The sequence below is a fragment of the Erpetoichthys calabaricus genome, chromosome 18 (genome assembly GCF_900747795.2).
Source record: "Erpetoichthys calabaricus chromosome 18, fErpCal1.3, whole genome shotgun sequence".
Classification (NCBI taxonomy): domain Eukaryota; kingdom Metazoa; phylum Chordata; class Cladistia; order Polypteriformes; family Polypteridae; genus Erpetoichthys; species Erpetoichthys calabaricus.
In genome coordinates, this window is record NC_041411.2 from 64205159 (window position 1) to 64214363 (window position 9205).

Consider the following 9205-nt stretch of genomic DNA (forward strand, 5'->3'; position numbering starts at 1 on the left):
GTGGATGAAGGTTTTAATTTCATCTCAACTGTGGGTGGGGGAGCTTAATGGTTATTTCAGTTTTGAAAAGGAAAGAAGGTAAGATGCACGCTGTTTTGACTGTAGTGTCCCTTACTTTCTTTTGTTTTCAGTGTGAAAATAACTTTTTTTCCTCCCTGCAAATACATATTGACAGAGCCCTTCATTAAATTCATCTGACTTTCTCCTTATAATCAGACTGTTAAAAAAAAATAATAATAAAATACTCCTGTATTCTCCGGTGTTTTTGGCCCTATAGTTGACAATGGAAATTGCTACAGTTCTATACAAAAATGAGAAAGTACAATAATATATTTTTTCAAGAGATTGTTTATAATCGGTTAATTCAGAAGTTATAGGTAGGATTCATTTTACATGTATGTATGGCTCTTGCTTAGACTAATACATTTTCAGCAATGTCATCCATGGTACGTCTGTGCTAAGTAGTCAAAATGACTAGATAATTTAAGATTGAACTCTCTACTTTGTTTTTACCAATTTCAGGGCAAATTATTTTATTTTGTTGTTACATAATATAATACACATTCACTAAACTCATTTAATACAAGTCAGGGTCTTGCAGGCCCAGAGCCTCTACTCAAAACAGCCCCCTACTCGTGTCACACACTCCTACACCTACATTCACACAGGGCCAAAATAGGATCGATTCGAATGCCTAAAGATAATGAAAACTTTTTTTTTTTGTTTTATTTGTTTGTAGACTCCACAGATGGAGAGAATGTAGAAATCAGGCTGTATTACGTTCCCGGGGTTCTCCTGTGCACAGTCCTTCTCGCGTATAACCAGCAGGTAAAATATTTTCTGTTTAAGATAACACTTTCTTGGTCTGTAGTTAGTAATAAAAATGATCAGTTTTGATTTAAATAATTATACTCCATAAAGGTGGTAAAAGTAAAATACACGTTTTATGTGCTATTCAAAATTTTAAATTGACTTTGAAATACTTGCTGAATTTATTTATTGTTTTCCCCCCCTCTATATAGCTTCAGACTTTATTTTCAGAAGGGCAACAAGTGACACTCACAACTTGCTTCAGGCAAAGTATGTCACCATTTCGTGGACACAGCAGTACATATTGTCAATCTGCACCATCTCCAGGACATGGGTATCGGTCAACTTCTCATATACTTAGTCTTGGGACATCTCAGAACCAAACAGAACATTCACTTCAGCATACAACTTATTCAAGTCCAGTACATTCTTCTTCCTCTTGTTCTTCTTCCTCGTTGGACTCCCCTGTGGTGCCTATAGCTGGGAGCTCTGGGCACTATAATAATAGTTTGTTGCATTCTGGGAGCAACATACTTTTGCACAGTGGCAGCCTTGCAAAGTCCAATGTGCTGGGTAGCCAGACTATGACGAGTGTGGCTTGTTCTGCAACCCAAAGCAACTGTAAGACTGGAATGACAGATTCCTTAATGGCTGCCTCAACGTCTAATGCTGCTTCTGTTAATTCAACCTCATTGTCTGTAAACTCCAGGTTAATGCAATCTGGATTACGAACTTTAAGTCCTGCCAGCCCTGGACAAACAGTACTTCAGTCTGGAACCAAACTGTTGGCAGCAGCAAACTCTCAGCACTATCAACAGCGAGGGACTGCCATAAACCAGTATCAGCACCCACAAATACATGGATCTGGTGTACGGACACAGTCAGGAACTTACTAGAATTTTTGGACCTTCCATTTGTGGTGCGTGATAAATGTAACTTGAGGCCTCAATCAGTCCTTTTGGAGGGATTTTACACCAGGACTTATACGGACTCAGCATTATTATTCCTTTAAACAGGTATAATAAATAACTTTGGCCTTGATTTTTGGAAGGGGGGAAGGAGGGCAGGAATGGGCTTGTAAGGCTCCTGGAATTATACCACCTCCCCCTGCTTTCAATTTTAACTGAATTGTACAGTTATTGTACAAAGTAATTGAAAAAAATAGAAAGCAAAAAGAATACATGTACCTGTTGTTAGGTACATATAAAAAGCAAAGAAAAACTCAAGCATTTTTGTTTAGGCATCCTTATTTGGTTTATAACCAAAACAATAGTCTGTTGTGCAGTAAAGACATTTTTTTATATATAAAGTAACAAAATTGTATAAAAAATTATATTTGTAGCATCAGGTATAAATTTACATGAGGATGCAATGGGGTGAAAATAACTCATATAGAGCATTCCATATGATTGACAGCTCCCCCCCCCCCCCCCCTTCTCTCTCATTCACACGTATACTGTAATATTCTGGATTTAGACTTTTATTTATCTAATTTTAAGTACATTTATAACCATTCTAGGCTAGCTATAATGTACCTGACTCGTACAGACATAATAATCCACGGTGCTGCGGTGAAAATTTTATATTTTACACACTTTCATGCTGTGAGTCCCTCTATCTTGATGTTTAACAAATTGGAGTTTAAAAAAAGGTTCTTTTTTATTTTATTTTTTTTATTGACTGTTACGAACTTTGACCTGTTTGTATGGTAGAGGAGGTGGGCAAAATAGGAGTTTGGTCTAAATGTTCAGAGTAATCCTGCTCTGCAAAAAACAGAATTTGAAGGATTTTATGCTGTTTGTAAAGAAAAAAATGGTTGCCTTCGGTCCCTCTACAATCTTATAAAATGTGTGGTGGAAAAGAAGAGGTTTGAGATTGGTTATAAAGATTGTGCTCCCCCTTTTTTGGCTTGTCCATGTGTTGACCGTTTAAAAGATGAATAAGTCATAACCTGTGTTCAGAAAGTTTATACAACTTTTTGAAGTTAGTTGTAAGGTGTTCTTTAGATTTGAGAGTTTCACATATGACTTTGCAGCCTATGCAATTTTCATTCTTTTAGAGAATTTCCAGAAATATACATACCCCACACTGGCACTTTATATATGTTAATGTTAACTTTGGTCTAGATTGTAAACAGTTATTCTCTAATTGAAACTTTTATTGACAGTTCCATAACCATGGCAGCTACATGTTAAGAGGGGGATACCATATCTTTAAGCCAGACATTGTGCTCCCCACTTAATTGTAACAATTAGGACTTTTCCAAAAAAAAAAAAAAAAGAAAAAAGAAAAGGAAAAAAAAATAAAAGATGTAATAATTTTGATAATAAAACACATGTTGATAATCAAATTATAAACAAAGGTGCTAATTTCCTGTGTCCTGAATATTTTAAAGTTGTGTGCATTTCACCTGCACAATCAGACTTGAGTATACTGTTTGTGGGATTTTTGACTGGCATTTTGTTGAATATTGTTCTCAGAGTTACCGAGTTTAGAAGCATATTTCTGAAATATGTTTATCCATAGTTTATTTTGTAAATTCTTCACACTTGTAAAATCATTAAATGAGAGGTTATTATTGTTTGTAGATGGAAGATATTTCAGTTTACCACTATGAAATTTTTAAACCTGCCAATATTAACCAGTAGTGTGAGTATTTAGGTTGATTTATAACATTCTCAAACCTGCTTTCATCTTCTTGAAAACAGTGGCCACATCAAGCTCCTTTTACAGTGTTGTAAGATGGGATATGTTTTAGAAAGAAGCCATGCCTTCTGGATCATCCTTTCATCATGTCTGTAACACCAATGTTGAGATGAATAGTTAAATAGCCTTAGAAAAGTATTCAGACCTTTCAGCTATTCTCTGATTTTATTGAAGAACAACTCCTACACTTAAGTGTTATATTTTTTCTTAAAGACTCAGCAACTTAATTTTAATGTAACAAAATCTTGAAAGGAAAAAAACAATTACATAGTTTGCATAAGTATTTCATCAACCATGGCTGATTTACAATTGTATGTGGATCTTTTTAAATTCTTTCGTAGACTCATAGGCATTTCTAACCTTTTTCCAAAAGTTAATTTCTTTTTGACATGGTAAATAATACAAACTTCAACTGTATGTCCGAGGTTGAAATAAGACCAGTTCAGACAAGATCCTCTCTAATGATGTTTTAATTATTTGCTCCCGATTCTAATTTTAGGTTGTAATAAATGTAGGGATGGACTTGCTTTTTTCAAATGCGAAATTTACATTTATCTCGTCTCTCATTATCTCATCTTCCCATCCACTTACTTGGTGACATGACATTTGTGGTGGCACCAGGCCCAGTAGATCAGACCTCCCTGCCCCAGTTGCATATTATTGTTCTTTGTGAGGAATTCCCAGATATTCCCAAGCCAGCCAAGACCTGTGTCCTTGGTGTGCCGCTGAGGGGTTGGGCATTCTTATTACATTTTTGCTGTCACACCAGTCTGCCATTCCAAGGGTTCTTTACACACCTTCCTTGCAACATTGAATAGGCATTTCAACCATGCTGGCAGGGTCACGCTGTCCTCCTGAGGTGTCCAGTAGTTTGCCAGAACAACCTTAAAGCCATTCGATAGTCTTTCTCCATGGCCTCCCAAAACTCCTCCCATGCTTGAGCTTTTGTCTCCACAGTCTTTTGCAGCAGTCATTTTAGCCTGATGGTATGTTTCATGCAAGTAAGGAGATCCCAAAGAAAGCATTCCTTGGTGGCCACCTTCTTCATTTGGAAGGCTTCCCCCACCTCTGCTGTCCATGATTGTCTCCTTAGTGTTGCTGCCATGAGGTGCGCCACTGCTTTTAGAAACCATTTCCACAGCTGAGGTCTTGGAACAGGGTCCATTTGGACTCCATGTCCCCTACCTCTCTCTGCATATGGAATAAGTTCTTTCAGAGTTGAACTCATCAGAAATAGGAGCCACATCCAGATATTCCCAAGAAGCCATAACGGCTTGTCTAGGCTTCCCTAGTCTATCCAACCTAAGCCCCTCACTCCCAATCCAATTCACCGACCAAGTGGTGATAAGTTTGACAGCTCTGCCTCTGTCTTCACCTGAGCATCCAAGACGTATGGTCTTGGGTCAGATGACACAACTACATAATCTATCCTTGACCTTTGGCTCAAGGTGTTCCAGTACCAAGAACATTTGTGAGCCTCCTTGCATTCTATCATGATGTTTGTTGTGGACATACCTTTAACTTATCCAACAACAATTCACCATTGTTTGGATCTAGCAGGCTGCTTCCTATCTAACCCCTCCAGGTATCTTCTTCATTCCCAAAGTGACCATTGAAAGTCAAGCACCTCACCCACCTTCTCAAAGAAGGCTGAATACTCTGAAGAACTGTTTGGTGCTTTCACACAAACAACAGTCGAGACTCATAGCCGCATTGAGGCAGCTCCCTTGTGTCCACAGGAGAGAACTCCATCTGCACAACCCTCAAACAGGGGCTTGTGAGTATCCCCACACCTGCCGAGGTCTTTCAAACATGAGAACTCAAAAGTAGAAGAGGGGACTAACCCTGATCAAGCCATTTGGTTTCAGATCCATGCATAGCTGTGCTTTGGCTTTGAAAAATTGGAATATTGTATCTCTGTGATGGGGGAAGGTGGAAACGTACCAACTAGATTAAAGGCACGTTCCCACCACAGGATCTTTCTTGTGGAACCAGAGATTTTTTGACAGCTCCAAAACCTTTGTAGCATTCACACAGCAGGAACTCCATCCATTTGTAGATCCTGGTAGGTAGTTCCTTTCTTTAGCTCCTACTCCAGGATACGTACTTTTTTTTCAACCATGAACTATCATGCATGGGCTTGAGCAATGAATTCTACTGATTGGTTGACCAGAAGTCTTGTGTGCCATCTTATAAATCTGTCAGTAGTTTGGACTTAGGAGAGTTATCAGTGAAGATGGAGTGCCGCAGTTTACGCTGCATTACTCTTCATAGTCACCTCCCTCCCTGGTGCACTGCACTATGCACCACACTGAAACAATCACCTCTGCAAAGCAATAAGGTGATGAGGGACTGCTGATCACACTGCACTTCACACCGCATTACTCTTCATAGCCTCCTCTGTGCCACACCAATAATTTCCCCTCAAGCAATAAGGTGGAGGACAGGGCTTTCTTAACAGCATCAAAGGCCCTTGGGCAAAATAGTGTGCAGGGGCCCCCTGTTTTGATAGCAAAGCAGAAATGTACATAGGTGTCCAGAAACATTGTGGGCTCCCAGCCATTGAGCACATGTTAAGACAGCCTTGGTGATTGGGGGGCGGGGGGGGGGGGTTTGGTGTTCCTCGTGAATGCCCACCCCCCACTTTGCACTATATTACTCTTCTTTATGCAAAAACGTGACATGCAAGGGTTGCAGTTACTGTTGTACAATGGGGACACAACACAAGACAGTGGCTCAGGATCTCATTGGTTCATGAAAACAAAGTTCCCGTGGTGGCAAAAACACCCATTGTTGGTGCCACCTCTACACATTGCATTTATTTGAATTATAACATGGTCCACAAAAATGTAAATATGGCATGATGTTTGTTATATCAGCTTTATCGAGAGATACTGTTTAACTGAAGGTTGAATCCTAATATGTTTACCCATGTTAAAAAAAAAAAAAAAAAAAAAAAATCCCATGAAGTGCACTTACTTTTTCACGACTGTAAATTAAAACCTAATTTTTTCAAAGCTTCATTTCTGCTTGGTGAGGAGGAGGAACTGGAATAAAGAGTCCCACCTTGTGAAAACCCAACAAATGCTTTGTCGGCAATATTTGCATGAGGGATCGTTAGTTATCATCTTGCTCTCCTGCACTTTACAATTTCAGTTGTGTTGACAAATATTTGCAGGACACGGACTGAATCCTCCGGCATCTGTCTCTGTACCAACTTTGGAGATCGTTCGGTCTGTATATTTGGAATTTAAGCAAATAGTTTTATTATGTAATCCATTTCACTTTTATTTCCGCAGTTTGCTTATCTGTATCTGTCAGTAAGCCAAGTGCTCATGCCATGTTTGTGAAACAATTCATATGCAAGAGTGAAACATGGCTGTTGAAGTGATACAGAGATCAGACTTGCATGGAGATGTAAGGGTTAGCTCTGGTGTGAAAGGAGAAACAGGCTGAGCTACTTCAAAAACAGCGACTGATTGATTAAACAGGTGCAGTCATGAAGAAGAAGAAGAAAGGAACGAGGCTGAGAAGAAGGCTGAAGACTCTGATGGAAGGGAAGGCAAGAAAGAAAATTGGTTTGTGTATTCCTAGGATGTGACATCTGGTGGCCTGTTAAAGAGGTACTGTTCTCTTTTATATCTTTATTTCACTGTGCTCCCCATATTTGATTATGCTCATTTATATTTTCTAACATTTACTGCTCTGTTTAACTATCCCACAGATATTGTAATGTGGTTCTGTTTCACTCTGACAGTTTGCATGCTAAAGGACTGTGACAGTAATGGGACATTTTATTCGGCACACATGGTGCCTTTTGTAAATGTGAAGGGTGGACTTTGGTTAAGCTTGTGTGTTAACTTTTATAACAAAAAGTATAAGAACCTAAGGAATTTGATAGACAAGAGGGGAGCCCCTTTTGGTTAGCTCGTAGCTAATCTGTCCTAGTATCTCCTCACGATTCCTCTTAAAGCTTGTCAGGTTTCTGCTTCAACTCCATGACTTGGTAGTTTGTTTCAGATTCCCACAATTCTTTGCATAATGAAGTGCTTCCTGGCTTCAGCCCTAAATTCAGATCCTCTTAATTTCCACTAATATCTTTGAGTATGTGAGTCACCACTAATTTGAAAGCTCTACTTCATCACTATAGTGGACTACATATAAGTTGATAAATATTTTGTAGGTCTTTATTTGTAAGCTAGAGAAAGCAATTGTAATATTAGTGTTTCAGGAGGCCTGTTATACGTCATTGATGAGAACAGCAGTGCTTTGATGTTTACCTAAACCCCAGGGTGTGAAATTTATGGTGACCTGTATGGAGCATCAGACCAACCTGGCAAAGGTTGGCTGTGTTTCGACTTGGAGCCTATGAGCTATCCACCGAAAGACGTGCGTAAACTGGCTAAACAAAGCAACAGGGGGGTGAGTTATACCTGAGCACTTTCACTGGTAACTGGTCAGGAAGGGACTGGAAAATGAATTCTATTGGTCGAAAGTATGGATGTTTATGATTGGTTTAGAATCGGAGGCCATTCTATTCTAGGTTGCCCCATTGGTTTGTGTTTTGTGATAAGAATGGTATAAAGATGGTTACCTTGACTTTACCTCTGTCTCTCTTTTGCCGTCTAGTAATAAAGAGAAGACCATGATGAAGACATGTCTGTCTCAGCAGCCATATTGAGAGTCATGTTATAGCAAAGCAAGCTGAAGATGAGCCGAGAGCCACAAGATGCACTGCTACTTAGGCCGCAAGGGTACGGTTGGTCAATAATCACATAGCACCCTGCTTCCTTAATATTTTTGGGCATTTTTTATCAATAATACACAATTAAATGTATAACTTAACTTCCGCCTGTTTCTTTATTCTGTGTAATTGCCTGAGGTTACAAATGTAGAAGGAAAGTGGTTGGGAGATGGTGCTAAAGTACCTGATTAAAATGATGGGAATTTAGACATTTTATTAAGGTTTACACAATAAAGCATATCAAAGGGGAAAACAGGGTCACCAGTGGACCTTGCACAGTAAAACAATCATTGAGCTTGTGAGGATTTTGAAGACCCTCGATTAGGTCCCCACGCAGTCTCCTATGCTCAAGACTAAACAGATTTAATTCTATTAGTCTGTCACAGTCCAACATGGCCTTAAGCTGTGGGGAGGCACTTGGTTGTAGTTCTTCCTGAGGAATTCCCAGACATTCCCAAGTCAGTCAAGACCCTTGAGCATATCGTGGGTGTGCTGCAGGGGTCTCTGCCCAGTAGGACGTACCCTGAGAAGCCAACAGTTCATCCTTATGACATTTCTGCACAGCTTCAAGTGCTGCTGTGTCTTTCATGAAGCGTGGTGACCAGAGGTGGGCCCATAATGTCCCCTGATGTATATTCATCAGTCATCATGATATAACCTAACACTTTATTCGCCTTTTTGATAGTTTCTGCACAATATTCTCTAAATGCAATCAGCGTTTCTTTCTCCTCCGTAAACTCCCAACTATTTAAAATAGGCAAGGACCTCATGTTGTCCTTTTGTCACAGTCTGATCCAGTCTGTTATCACGTTTGGTTTCATTGCCTGGTTTAGTGGTCTAACAAACCAGAATTTAAGAAAGCTCCAGCAGATTACTAAGCAGGCAGCTAAAGTTATTGGGACTGATGGAGATGATCTGGCAAGTGTGTGTGTCAGAGGACAACGC

General features: G+C 39.4%; 1 long non-coding RNA gene across 1 annotated transcript; it reads left to right on the forward strand.

Moving 5' to 3' along the window:
• Positions 1-1000: 1000 nt before the first annotated feature.
• LOC127526306 (uncharacterized) lies at positions 1001-8288 on the forward strand. The gene is made up of 3 exons (XR_007933932.1): positions 1001-1826; positions 7008-7139; positions 8146-8288. It is a non-coding gene; the product is annotated as an uncharacterized LOC127526306 (long non-coding RNA).
• Positions 8289-9205: the final 917 nt, after the last annotated feature.